This window comes from Lithobates pipiens, unplaced genomic scaffold (assembly GCF_037356315.1).
Source record: "Lithobates pipiens isolate NorthernLeopardFrog02 unplaced genomic scaffold, aLitPip1_a1.2 Scaffold_3, whole genome shotgun sequence".
Classification (NCBI taxonomy): domain Eukaryota; kingdom Metazoa; phylum Chordata; class Amphibia; order Anura; family Ranidae; genus Lithobates; species Lithobates pipiens.
Window position 1 is genome coordinate 260,690,628 of NW_027507790.1, and position 14,870 is coordinate 260,705,497.

Sequence of the window (14,870 nt, forward strand, 5' to 3'; positions counted from 1 at the left end):
ATTCCGCCACTAGAGGGCCAGTCCCAGCTTCCAGAACAGGTGAAATGGATCTTCACTTCTATTTCACAGTGTATGGCTCAAAAATAAGAGAGAGGAGGGGGAGAGAGAGAAACAGAAGACTTCCATAGTGTAGTAGTTTAAAAAACGGCAGGTAGATTTATTAAAAAGCAGTAAAGACTCTCACATTTTAATTGCAAAAACAAGCACAATCAGGAAGAGGGTATAATGACAACTTCCTCCCGCCTTACTCTACTTCCGGTTCGTCCTCTGGCCAATCCCTACGCGTTACGTCATGTGACTTCTTCATGGGAGACTACTACACTATGGAAGTCTCCTGTTTCTCTCTCTCCCCCTCCTCTCTCTTATTTTGAGCCATACACTGTGAAATAGAAGTGAAGATCCATTTCACCTGTTCTGGAAGCTGGGACTGGCCCTCTAGTGGCGGAATTGTATCATTGCATCCCTCCTTTGGATTTCCTGATGGCTATTATTTATTATTTATGAATGAAATAAGAGAATCCTGGAGTTTGTTTGATTTGCTTATTCACTTCGTTTAAAGGTGAGAGTTCTGGGAGCCTTGAGTAGCGGACATTTTATTATTGTTCTATCATTAAACCTTTTTTCCATTTTTTTATATATTTTTTATATATTTTTATGCGTGCTGTTTTTTGGACTATATTTTTTTTCACGGCATTGTATGTATGCACATATTTATATTATTTTGAATTTGTGTATTTTATTTGAGTGGCACGATTTGCGCAGGACCCACCCCTTTATATTCATTATTTGATAGTTTGTGCTCACTATTTTGTCCTGCTGCATTTTTTAGTTAGCATTTGCACTTTATATCACTCAGGCTCTTTTTCACAGCATCTGTGTTTCATTATATCTGATTTTGGATTTTGTTCCACTTTAGTCACTTATTACCACTTAGCGGCGCGAAGGCTGACCACTTTTATTTTTATTTTTTCATCTGAGTACCTGTCACAGTTCATCTGAGTGCCTGAGTACCTGTCACAGTTCATCTGAGTACCTGTCACAGTCCGTATGAGTACCTGAGTACCTACCACCGCCCTTCAGAGTACCCAAATACCAGTCACCAGGCCATCAGAGAACCCGAGTACCTGTCACCAGGCCATCAGAGTACCCGAGTACCTGTCACCAGGCCATCAGAGTACTCAAGTACCTGTCACCAGGTCATCAGAGTACCAGAGTACCTATCTGCAGCCCATCAGAGTACCCGAGTACCTATTTGCAGCCCATGCCTCATAGAATATATGTTGGGGTGTTTGCTTTCCAAAATGGGGTTATTTTGTGGGTAATTTCACTGTCCTGGTGCTCCAGGACCTTCAAAGGTGTGATAGGTAGGAATGAAATGAGATGTGTCATTTATGCTCCTAGAACGCATGAAGGTACTACTTCAATGTTCGGCCTCTTTATGTGACCAGGCTGTGTAAAAGTCCTACATATGTGGTATCGCCATACTCGGGAGGAGTAGCAGAATGTGTTTTGGGGTGTAATTTTTGCTATGTACATGCCATGTGTTAGAAATATCTTATAAATTGACAACTTTGTGTAAAAAAAAATGCGTTTTCATTTTTTTCCACATAAAACTTCTGGAAAAAAAGGAACCGTTCAAAAGACTCATCATGCCTCACAGATTATACGTTGGGGTGTTTGCTTTCCAAAATGGGGTTTTTTATGGGAAGTTCCATTGTCCTGGTACTCCAGGGCCTTCAAAAGTGTAATAGGTGTTTGAGAAATGAGATGTGTAATTTTTGCTCGTAGAACGTCTGAAGGTACTACATTAATGTTGGTGCTCTGTATGTGGCCAGGCTGTGTAAAAGTCTCACACATGTGATATCACCATAATCGGGAAGTGTAGCAGAATGTATTTTGGGGTGTAATTTGTTGTATGCATATGCTGTGTGTAAGAAATAACCTGATAATATGACAATTTTGTAAAAAAAAAATAATAATAAAAAAAAATCTTCATTTTGCAAAGAATTGTGGGAAAAAATGACAACTTAAAAAAACTCCCCATGCTACTTACTTAATACCTTGGAATGTCTACTTTGTAAAAAGGGGTCATTTGGGGGGTATTTGTACTTTCCTGACTTGTTAGTGTCTCAAGAAATGAGATACACCTGATGTACTGAAGGCCTGATCAGATGTGATCAATTTTCAGTGATTGGCACCATAGTTTGTAGACTCTATAACTTTCACAAAGACCAAATAATATACACTAATGTGGGTTATTTTTACCAAAGATATGCAGCAGTATAAATGTTGGCCAAAATGTATGAAGAAAAATTACTAATTAGCAAAAATTTATGACAGAAACAAAGAAAAAGGCATTTTTTTCACAAAATGTACGTTATTTATTTTATTTATAGCACAAAAAATAAAAAACCCACTAGTGATTAAATACCACTAAAAGAAAGCTCTATTTGTGTGGAAAAAAAGGACACAAGTTTCATATGGGTACAGTGTTGGATGACTGAGTAATTGTCATTCAAACTGTGAGAGCACTGAAAGCTGAAAATTGGTCTGGTCAGGAAGGGTTTGTAAGTGCACTGTATTGAGGTGATTAAAAATGGTGCAGTTTACTACCAGGGAAACCAGAAGTGATAAATGCTCATCGCTTCTGGTTTCCTATACCATAGAAGTGTTCAGAGCCATTCTGGTCTCTGATTACCTCTATGGTCAGTCGGCGGAAGCGTTGGCTGGTTGTTTGATTCTCCCAGTGGGATGGAGAGCCTGAAAAATCTGTGAAAGGCAGCAGGAGGGGGGGGGGGGGGCTGTTTGCAAAAGCAATCCAGCAGCTGATTAGCCACTAGGATTGCTGTTACAGGAAAACCGGCTCTAAAAAACAGTACTGGGATGATGCCACTCACTACGGGTAGCTCACTGGGGGAGAAGTGGATAGTTTGACCTAGTGTGCCACACATACACTATATTACCAAAAGTATTGTGACGCCTGCTTTTACACGCACATGAACTTTAATGGCATCCCAGTATTAGTCCGTAGGGTTCAATATTGAGTTGGTCCACCCTTTGCAGCTATAACAGTTTCAACTCTTATGGGAAGGCTGTCCACAAGGTTTAGGAGTGTGTCTATGGGAATGTTTGATCATTCTTTCACAAGCGCATTTGTAAGGTCAGGCACTGATGTTGGACAAGTAGGCCTAGCTCGCAGTCTCTGCTCTTCATCCCAAAGGTGTTCTATTGAGTAGAGATGCAGGCTAGTCAAGTTCCTCCAACCCAAACTCGCTCATCCATGTCTTTATGTACCTCGCTTTGTGCACTGGTGCGCAGTCATGTTGGAACAGGAAAGCGCCACCCCCAAACTGTTACCACAAAGTTGGGAGCATGAAATTGTCCAAAATGTCTTGGTATGCTGATGCCTTAAGAGTTCCCTTCACTGGAACTAAGGGGCCAAGCTCAACCCCTAAAAAACAAACCCACACCATAATCCCCCCTCCACCTAATGATTTGGACCAGTGCACAAAGCAAGGTCCATAAAGACATGGATGAGCCAGTTTGGGGTGGAGAAACTTGACTGGCCTGCACACTTAAGTGGTCCTGACCTCCCCTTAAGTGAGTCCTGACTTCAACCCGAAAGAAGACCCTTGGGATGAATTAGAGTGGAGACAGCGAGACAGGCCTTCTCGTGTAACATCAGTGTCTGACCTCACAAATGTGCCTCTAGGAGAATGGTCAAACATTCCCATAGACACACTCCCAAACCTTGTGGACACCCTTCCCAGAAGAGTTGAAGCTATTATAGTGGACCAACTCAATATTGAAACCTAAGGACGAAGACTGGGGTGCCATTAAACTTCATCTGTGTGTAAAGGCAGGTGTCCCAATACTTTTGGTAATATAGTGTAGCACTATTAACCCCACCCCTGCGCCCTGATTCCACCCCATATTCAGGCTCACTGATTTCCAATATTTCCCAGGTATGGTTACCAGCTTATACTGGAGATGAAGAGGCTCATGTAATTACCTAGTTAGACTTATCTAGCAGGAACCTGTAACTCAGCTATTATTAACTCCAGAATAATTATGTTCTTAACTGGAGAAATAAACATGATTTCATACCAAATAAAACAATAAGGCAAAACAGCCTACACTATGCATATTCATGCAGCAGCTTCTTTTCTTGTCCTAATTTCCCGCGACTAATTTCATCAATCGCCTTCACTTTTGCCAATATGCATGCAGATCACGACGGCGATAATAACGCTCGGAGTAATTATAATTTATACAGAGCGCTGTTATTACCCGCGAATGAACATCAATGGAAAAAAAAATAAAAAATTTAATGAAAGACAATAGCAGTGTCTGTATTTTTGGAACTCACAGGTTTAAAAAAAAAAAAAAAAAAGAAAGAAAAAAAAAGATAATAACTTTTTCAGACTAAAATAATTGCCTAGTGCACTCATCCAAAAAAACTATATGTTCGAGAGATTAAGAGTAATTTCACCAAATATTTAGATACAATCGTAATGCTTGATAAGCCAAGTGGATACGTGGAATGGATCTGTGACATCAAAAGAGATTGTACTAAACTAAAATTCATGAAGTGTGGCAAGTTAATATCGGAGCAGTTCCGCTAGAAGGGCATTTTGCATTGTTATAGGCCTAAACTCATTACACAATACTTACCGAATGCCCTTTTGAACATTACACTATAATAGTTTCTTATATTAATAAGCAATAAGTAAATGAAGCACTAAAGAATTACAATGGTGCTGGCTATAAAGATCCAGCCGACTGACGGACTGAAATTCCTAATGAACTTCACCGGCTCCATTTAAAAATTTAGTTTGGATTACATTGCGGCTGAATACTTTTCTTCTTTTTTTTTTTTATGCGATGACAGGGCTTTAAATTTATTTATTTATTTATTTTACCTAATACGTATTCATTTGTTAAAAGAGAACACCTTTCATAGTCATGATCAGAGATAACCTGTTTACTTACCTTGCTGGTCAGCCACCACCCTGACTCTCCCACGCCACCTTACTTAGAAGAAGACATATTACACTTGAGTGGAGAGCAAATGATTGTAGCAACCTTTATTCCCAGATAGCAAGCAATTGTGCTGCAAGTTTGAAAATGACTTGCTAAGCTATCGCTAGACTTGCCAGGCTTCACAAGTTTGTTGTACAATTGCAGCAAGTTGACTCCAGATCAACTTTCTTTGCAAACATTCTGCAAGTCTGCTGCAAGTTCTGGTTCAGTTGTGTTGTGCAATAGTCATGCCACCACAGGGGTCACTGTGGCTGAATTTTCATGCTGTAGACTTGCAGAGCTCTTACTGTAGACTGACCACTGCAACTTTGCTCTTGCTAGAGACTTGCCACGCAAATTTGCTACAAGTTGGAAAAGCATTAACTAGAACTTGTGCTTCAAGTGCGCTGCAAGTGTACAATTTTCCAGTGAAAATGTGCAGCAAATTAACAGATTTGTGGCAAGTTATCCTTGCAAGTTATCCTTGCTATCTGGGTTATAAAAAATAACAAGATTTTAAAAACGAATACAACTAAAGTGGAAAAACTCCAGTTGTTGCAGGTGTCAGAAACCATGAATCAGACCAAGACAGAAGAACAGTTAAATCACACTTGTTTAATAATAAAAGTAAATAGAACAAATGTAGTCAAAACATAGCCAAAGTTCAGTAACCAGAACGGATAGTCAGACAAGTCAGAAATTCAGGAAGCCAGAGATCAGTGTAGCAGAACAGAAAGCAGGATCTGGAGCCAGAAGGAATGTCAGCCAAGCAAGTCTTTAACAGGAACACAGGAGATAGTCTCTATGATGTTGACCAAGACGAAGGCAGTGATCTTGGCTGGACGGCTTAAGTAGGCAGGATGAACGAGCAGGATATAATCAACAGGCGAGTCACTGTGGAGAGATAGGAGCTGGCAATTAGCCGACAGCTGAGCGGCCAGCTCAGGGGAAGCCAGGGCTGAGTCTAGCCCTGATAGTACCCCCTCCTCAACGACTCCTTCCCCTAGGAGGAGCCTCAGGCTTGAGGGGAAAACGTCTATGGAGATCACAAGGGAGGACAGAGGCATGCACGTCTAAGGATGAGACCCAAGAGCGTTCCTCTGGGCCGTACCCTTTCCAATGCACCAGGTACTGTATGCACCCCAATAGACTGTACTTCATACTCCTCATAGTTCTCAACCTGTACAGGTTGAGGACGAGGCACCGAGGTGGTAAAGTGGTTGCAGACCAAAGGTTTTAATAAGTAGACATGAAATACATTAGAGATACGCATATTAGAAGGAGGGTCTAATGCGTTAACCACTGGGTTAATCCTGCGAAGAATACGGAAAGGCCCAATAAACTGAGTTGCAAACTTCAGAGAGGGTACACGAAGTCAGAGGTTGCAAGATGACAGCCAGACCCTGTCCCCAACCTGGTAGGAAGGCGCAGGCAGACATCTGTGGTCAGCATGGAGTCTGTATCTATCATTAGCATGTCAAAAACCCTCCTGGATTTGTGCCCAAATGGAATGAAGACCATGGAGATGCTCCTATAATGCAGGAATACTCTGCGGAACAAATGAGTCAGGAACATGGAAGGTTGGAAACCATAGTTCACCATAAACAGGGACAATAGGGAAGCAGAATGCAAGGCACTATTGTGAGCAAACTATGGTGAGAAATATAGCAATGTAGGAATTGCTCCAAGGACTGATTGGCTCGTTCTGTGGCCCCATTAGACTGTGGGTGATACGCAGAGGAGAAAGCAAGCTGAATTCCCAACTGTGCACAAAAGATTTGCCAGAACCGGGACACAAACTGACTACCCCTGTCCGAGACAATCACCTTGGGTAGCCCATTCAAGTGAAAGAGCTCCCGGGCAAAAATGGAAGCCAGTTCCTTAGAAGTGGGCAACTACTTAAGTTGAATACAATGAGATATTTTTGAGAACCGTTCAACCACCATAAGGATAACTCTGTTGCCCTGGGAGTTGGGTAACTCCAAAATGAAATCCATAGACAGGTGGGTCCAGGGCCTCTTTCCATTGCGTATGGGTTGTAGGAGGCCCACTGGAAGGTGTCATGGAGTCTTACTATGAGCACACATGGAACAGCTATGAGGGCAGTTACATCAGCATGTAGACTAGGCCATCAGAATTGTTGGGAAATGGCCCAAAAGACTTGATTCTTCCCAGGGTGGCCAGCAGCCTTGGGAGAATGGTAAGTCTGGAGCATAGCAGTATGGAGACTCTCTGGGATAAAGCAGCGATCACAAGGTTTCTCAGGAAGAGCGTGGACCAAGAACACAGGAACCGTAACCGACTCCATCTTGGAATTGGAGGAAAATTGTCGTGTTAAAGCATCAGCCCTTACATTCTTAGTACCAGGTAAGATTGAGACAATGTAATGGAAACTTGACAAGAAAAGACCCCATCGCTCCCTTCTGGGAGAGAGGCGTTTAGCCTCCGACAAGAATGTGAGATTCTTATGGTCAGTAAGAATGAGAACCAGCACAGTGGTACCTTCAAGGAGATGTCTCCATTCTTTCAGGGCTAAAATGATCACTAACAGCTCTCTGTCACCAATCTCGTAATTGCACTCTGCAGGTGACAATTTCTTGGAAAAGTAGCCACAAGGATGCATAGCGCTCTCAGAGGTAGGACGTTAAGACAGAAGGGCGCAAACTCCAGTCTCAGAAGCATCAACCTCAAGAATAAAAGGTAACATGGGATCAGGATGTGCCAACACAGGAGCAGAAAAAAAGGCACCCTTGAGACTCTCAGAGGCCTTAATGGACTCCAGAGACCAACTCTGTGGGTTACTGTCCTTTCTGGTCATATCAGCCAGGGGCTTGACCAGAGATGAGAAGTTATGAATAAACCTCGGATAATAGTTGGCAAAGCCAAGAAAACTCTGCAGAGGATGTAAACCCACGGGTCAGGGCCACTGTAGAACTGCTGAAAGTTTCTCTGGGTCCATCAAAAAATCAGCAGTGGAAATGACATAACCCTGGAATTTAACCTGTTCACAATGGAATTCACACTTCTTCAATTTACAATAGAGATTGTTCTGTCTTAGTTTCTGAAGCACACAACAGACATCTGTGTGGTGGCTCTCCAGGGACTTGGAAAATATGAGGATAGCATCAAGATAAACCACCACACATAACTACAACAAATCGGAGGACATCCTTAATAAATTCCTGGAAAACTGCTGGGGCTTCACAAAGGTCAAAAGGCATTCATAATGGCCTGTTCTGGTATTAAACGCAGTTTAATACTCATCACACTCCTTAATCCTCACGAGATTGTATGACCCTCTCAAATCAAGCTTTGTGAAAACCGTTGCTCCCTTGAGGCGGTAAAATAACCCCGTAATCAAAGGAATCGGATAGGCATTCTTAATCGTGGAACGATTGAGACCCCTATAATCAATAATATCGGTTGGCATCATAGGTTTGATAATAGCCTAGTTTGCTTCTTTGTACTTGAGGTTATCTCTCCCAATCTCAGAGCAGGTGATTGGGATAACATGATTTTGAGAGCACTTTGGATGGAGAGATTGTCAGCTACCCATTATCCTGGTATTAATGAGATGAATTCATACAAACCCGTTATATAGATTCTGGGGTTTTTGTTTCATATATTTTCTTCCTATTTTTTTTTCTCTGCCTTTGCCCTATATTGGAACCATGTTTGCTGTTGCTATAGAATGTTCCCCTGGCTGTTGATCAGTTGTCCTTAATCAATTTTGGGATTGGATGATTGCTAAATGCCTTTTTTGCTTCTGTAAGAAAAAATATAGAAATATATTTAAAAAAAGCTGTTGGCACTAGCTTACTGAATTTTCTAATTTAAATCATTACCTTTTTATGTGTTTATTTACTAGCATTGTTTATTCTATTCTTCCTGTGTTGTATCTCCTGCTTTGGAACGTATTGTTTTTTCCTGTGGTACTGTCTTCTGCCACTGGGTGTCTGCTGTATTTTGGGCGAATGTGTGATTTTCTGTCCTAGGACACTCCTGGTCCATCCACCAGATAGTGGTGTTGGACACTGGTGGGTTTTTGGGACAGGCGAAAGGCAGACCTGAGAGAGATGTCTCCCTGAGTCTATGTGCCGTTTTCGCTGTACTGCACATGCGCTGTTCAAGATCGTCTTTGCGGTACTGCGCGTGTGCTTGTGCAGTCCAAGATTGTATCCGGTGATGTCACTAGCCGGCGCCCAGGCACTGGGCTGTGACGGGAAATTGTTTGCCATTGTTTAGCTGTATGTAGGCGCTGATGGAATCTCTCTGGAGCTAGCTTTGAGGTAAGCTTTATACAAGGCCTGGCTTTATGCAAGGCCTAGCTTTTGAGTATTTATATCTGACCCCTCAGCTGTTGTTAACTTGTAGGGACTCTGTGGCTATGGTTCAGTTTGTGAACCTTAATCTACCGTATCTGTTCCTGACTGAATTTGTGGTTTAAAATTATGAAATAACTTTTTACATCTTAACCATCTCAACTGGGTGAGTGGCTTTTCATTGACCATCTTTGAGTTTATCCGTGCAGTAGGTGTATCAGCTGTGCCCATTTAATTGAATGCACAGCTGTTAGAATAATTTATTTGTTGTTATATATCCTATATAGCCATTCCTCATCAGCCTCAATCTCCCCAGTTCCATCTTCTGAGACTCTCGCTCCCTCAGGCCATATCGCCATCCTATTTTATGATAGGCATCTAATGGGTGTGTATTATCTGAGATGTATATTATTACTATATATATCCTAGTCTAGTGTGGCTTACTTTACATGGCAATTATGCGATTTGTATGCACACTGTATCAGCAATACTTTCTTTGCTGTATTAGTTACACATCTTTTTCATTTTTTCATTTTATCTTTGACAGTATTCTACTATTTTTTGTACTGTGACCTGTCTTCCACACTCGCCCAGGAAATTTGCCCCTTGGGGGTCTGAGATGTCCAATTGGTGTGGGTCAGTCCTGCATTGGTAAGATCCATACATCCACTGTAATTGGGGATGTATTTATGGGATTGAATTGTATGTTATATGTTATATAATTTGATTGCTTGATTTTGGATTGGCTCACCTCTGTGGCAGACTGGGTTCATGTCTGTCCAAATTCATGCAACTGTCTATTGTATATATTTGACATTATTGTCTTGAAGCTTGATTATGTGTATATGTTCATTTCCTATACAGATATCTACACACAATACAGTCTCTGAAGCATACTCCTGAAGAAGCGGTCTCACCGCAAAACTTTTAGAGGTTGCACTGATCAAGCACTATTATCTGAACCCTTTCCTATGGATGGATACATGTCTACATACTCAATTCTTGTTCAGAGATCCAAGTTTATGTTTACTGTATATTCTCTCTAAAGGACCATTTTAATCATGCTTTTGTCTTAATAAATTTGTATTTTTTTTATATATCTGCCTATGTCTTTACCGTACCATGAAAGTCCATAGTTGCCTCAAACTTGCTGCCCTTTGTTTCTCAATACAAGGTCTCAGTTCACCACTATACTTCTTCACAAAGAAGAACCTAGCACCAGCAGGAGATGAGGATTTGCAGATGAAACCTTGAGAAAGTGCATCTGCAACATACTCCTCCATGGCCTTAACCTTCAAGACCGACAAAGAGTGAACCTGGCCACGAAGGAGTATGGAATCAGGTTGAAGGTCAATTGCGCAATCAATTATATAATCAATCAGCAGAAGCGGAGCATGTGTGAACATTGAATACCTTTTAAAAGAAGCCATAAACTCTGGGTAGCTGAGCTTGTGTCTCCCATAGAGGGTTTGCCCAGACCAAGGCTCTCTCAGAAAGCAAAGATATCACAAAACCTACTTTGCTACTGTCTGTGGATATATCTCAACCTGGTTATGAAACCCTCTGCATTGGACTGGATCGCTCCCAAATAGCTGGGAAGCGGAGCGGAACCAGACATACCTCTTATAGAGGTAATACTCGAGGCGGGTGCCTGCACAGGAGCAGCAACAGGGACAGCCTGCAACACAGGTTGTACTGGAGCAGCCACAGTGGGAGATTCCAGGTGAGCCGCGTGACTCAGGAGCGTTTGTAACGCCATGGCAAACTGATCCATATGGTGATTCTGCTCATCCAATCTGGAAAAAAATATTACCAACAAGTGGATTGACTGTATCTTATGAATTCATGGCTTTTGCCTACTGTCAGAAACCATGAATCAGACTGAGACAGAAGTACAGTTAAATCACACTTGTTTAATAATAAAAGTAAATAGAACAAATGGAGTCAAAACATAGCCAAAGTTCAGTAACCGTAACGGATAGTCAGTCAATCCAGAAAGTCTTTAACAGGAACGCAGGAGATAGTCTCTGTGATGTTGACCAAGGCAAAGGCAGAGATCATCTGAGCTGGACAGCTTAAGTAGGCAGGACTAACGAGCAGGATATCATCAACAGGTAAGTCACTGTGAAGAGATAGAAGCTGGCAATTAGCCGACAGCTGAGCGTCCAGCTCAGAGGAAGGAAGGGCTGAGCCCAGCCCTGGCAGCAGGTCCTTGAATGTACTCTGCAGGTTGGTACTCACAATGCCACAAGTTCAGCAGATGTCTCCTTCTGATATCCACAGGGCACTCTTCAGTCTGGGGGAAAAACAAAATTCACAATGCCACAGGGCAGCTGGATACGCCTTTCCAACCTCCACCAGACACTTCAGCAAGCTCTCCAGACCTGATCCCCCCTTAAATTAGGCCACTCTGCTATGTTCTAGTGATATCTTCCCCTAGGGGCAGAGCCCACACAGGCTATTGACTTCTCCATCAGGAATGGATCCAGGACCAACCACCCAATGTTTCAGGCCTTATAGGCTGAAACGCGTCAACTGACTTAATCTGCATTTGTTCACTGTGGCTGTTCAATAAAATTAAGAAGTTTTAAGAGCAACAACCGGAGTGCAGATTATTTTTTCTACATTACTCTGCTCAGCCAGCGACTGTGGATCGAGTACCCGGGAGCTCTGCTATCTAGGTGGTGTATGGGTATTAGCACTGACTTTTCTGTTTAGACTCTCCATCCACCTAACCCCCCAGCAAGGATTGGTATAAACCCCATAAATATTCAGACTGCCCATCTGCCTTTCCACCTGCTGTGATTCCGTAACCCTCTAGACTGCAGGGGGAAATAATCAGAGCAGCAGTCTGTGAAGCACTGAATAGTCAACAACTGCTCCACCGGTTACATAGGAGCCAACTAGATTTACCTAACATCCTAATAACCTAACTAGGAGGGTGCTACAGTACCATAGGAACAATAGAGTACATAACCCCCTGTGTCTGCATCATCACACTATGTTAAGTCCCAAGCCTCAGAGACTATATCAGCTAACTAAAGACACGTACTGATCCATAGCTAAATGGTCTCCACAGGTTGATCACCATGAACAGATTACACCTCACCAGAGATGGGTTCCTGAACAACTTGCAATGCCACCAAATGAAACTACCTTTAAAGACCCCAAACCAAACGACCGCTATGACTTTCATTCAAACTATCCAATGGTAATAGTGTAGGGTTAGATGGTGGGAATCTCTTTTGGCATGAGAATCTCCAAATGAACTTTGGCTATCTACGGCCACCCCTTGGAGCTTCTCCTAACCAGCTCAAATCCTTCCAACCATTATGTGACTTTGATTTAACCTTCTTGCAAACGCGTCAAGATTTTACTTGTGCTATGTCACAGCAATCATGCATTTACCATGGGTTTTTACTTGTTTGAATCATGAATCAGTTATATATTAGCAATCATGTTTGTACATATTTGGGTATACTGCTATTCTATTATGAATAATGTTGAATAATGTTATATTATGCATTTTTTTTTATATCATGTGATTTACCAATCATGTTTATTATAATTCGGTATGTTACCTTTGAGTTAATATCATATTACTTTGCACTATGCCCATCTGTACTAATAAATATTGTATTTACTAATATTGATTGATTCATTCTACCCTAGTGATGTGTTTCATCTAAAGTCCCGTTACCCCCTTTTTTCCCCATTCCCCTTTCCTTTACATACAATAGGGATGGAGACACTTGTACTACAGTGCCTTGCGAAAGTATTCGGCCCCCTTGAACTTTTCAACCTTTTGCCACATTTCAGGCTTCAAACATAAAGTTATAAAATTTTAATTTTTTCTGTGAAGAATCACCAACAAGTGGGACACAATTGTGAAGTGGAACGAAATCTATTGGATTTTTGAAACTTTTTTAACTAATAAAAAAATGAAAAGTGGGGCGTGCAAAATTATTCGGCCCCCTTGCGTTAATACTTTGTAGAGCCACCTTTTGCCGCGATTACAGCTGCAAGTCGCTTGGGGTATGTCTCTATCAGTTTTGCACATCGAGAGACTGAAATTCTTGCCCATTCTTCCTTGCAAAACAGCTCAAGCTCAATGAGGTTGGATGGAGAGCGTTTGTGAACAGCAGTTTTCAGCTCTTTCCACAGATTCTCGATTGGATTCAGGTCTGGACTTTGACTTGGCCCTTCTAACACCTGGATACATTTATTTGTGAACCATTCCTTTGTACATTTTGCTGTATGTTTGGGATCATTGTCTTGTTGGAAGATAAATCTCCATCCCAGTTTCAGGTCTTTTGCAGACTCCAACAGGTTTTCATCCAGAATGGTCCTGTATTTGGCTGCATCCATCTTCCCCTCAATTTTAACCATCTTCCCTGTCCCTGCTGAAGAAAAGCAGGCCCAAACCATGATGCTGCCACCACCATGTTTGACAGTGGGGATGGTGTGTTGAGGGTGATGAGCTGTGTTGCTTTTACGCCAAACATATCGTTTTGCATTGTGGGCAAAAAGTTTGATTTTGGTTTCATCTGACCAGAGCACCTTCTTCCACATGTTTGGTGTGTCTCCCAGGTGGCTTGTGGCAAACTTTAGACAAGACTTTTTATGGATATCTTTGAGAAATGGCTTTCTTCTTGCCACTCTTCCATAAAGGCCAGATTTGTGCAGTGTACGACTGATTGTTGTCCTATGGACAGACTCTCCCACCTCAGCTGTAGTTCTCTGCAGTTCATTCAGAGTGATCATGGGCCTCTTGGCTGCATCTCTGATCAGTCTTCTTTTTGTCTGAGCTGAAAGTTTAGAGGGACGGCCAGGTCTTGGTAGATTTGCAGTGGTCTGATACTCCTTCCATTTCAAAATTATCGCTTGCACAGTGCTCCTTGGGATGTTTAAAGTTTGGGAAATCTTTTTGTATCCAAATCCGGCTTTAAACTTCTCCACAACAGTATTACAGACCTGCCTGGTGTGTTCCTTGGTCTTCATGATGCTCTCTGCGCTTTAAACAGAACCCTGAGACTATCACAGAGCAGGTGCATTTATACAGAGACTTGATTACACACAGTTGGATTCTATTTATCACCATCGGTCATTTAGGACAACATTGGATCATTCAGAGATCCTCGCTGAACTTCTGGAGTGAGTTTGCTGCACTGAAAGTAAAGGGGCTGAATAATTTTGCACGCACCACTTTTCAGTTTTTTATTTGCTAAAAAAGTTTAAATTATCCAATAGAGTTCGTTCCACTTCACAATTGTGTCCCACTTGTTGGTGATTCTTCACAAAAAATTTCAATTTTATATCTTTATGTTTGAAGCCTGAAATGTGGCAAAAGGTTGAAAAGTCATTGCCTCATATAAAGTCTTAACATTCTCTTTTTTCTTTATACACCTCCTGGAATGGACCTTAATCAATAATCAAGGTCAAATGCACTTTTGCTCCCCTGGAGCTATACTTTAGCTGGCTTCTGGTTCCCAATGTCAGTCATAAGGCACCAACACTTGGACTGGA

The 14,870-nt window shown here is 41.8% G+C and overlaps 1 long non-coding RNA gene across 1 annotated transcript in view; it reads left to right on the top strand.

Annotated features, from left to right (window-relative positions):
• The window catches only part of LOC143940035 (uncharacterized), a 61,848-nt gene extending 51,149 nt beyond the window's left edge, over positions 1–10,699 (top strand). The window contains exon 3 of the long non-coding RNA XR_013263817.1: positions 10,209–10,699. This is a non-coding gene — a long non-coding RNA (uncharacterized LOC143940035). The remainder of the gene's footprint in view (positions 1–10,208) is intronic.
• Positions 10,700–14,870: the final 4,171 nt, after the last annotated feature.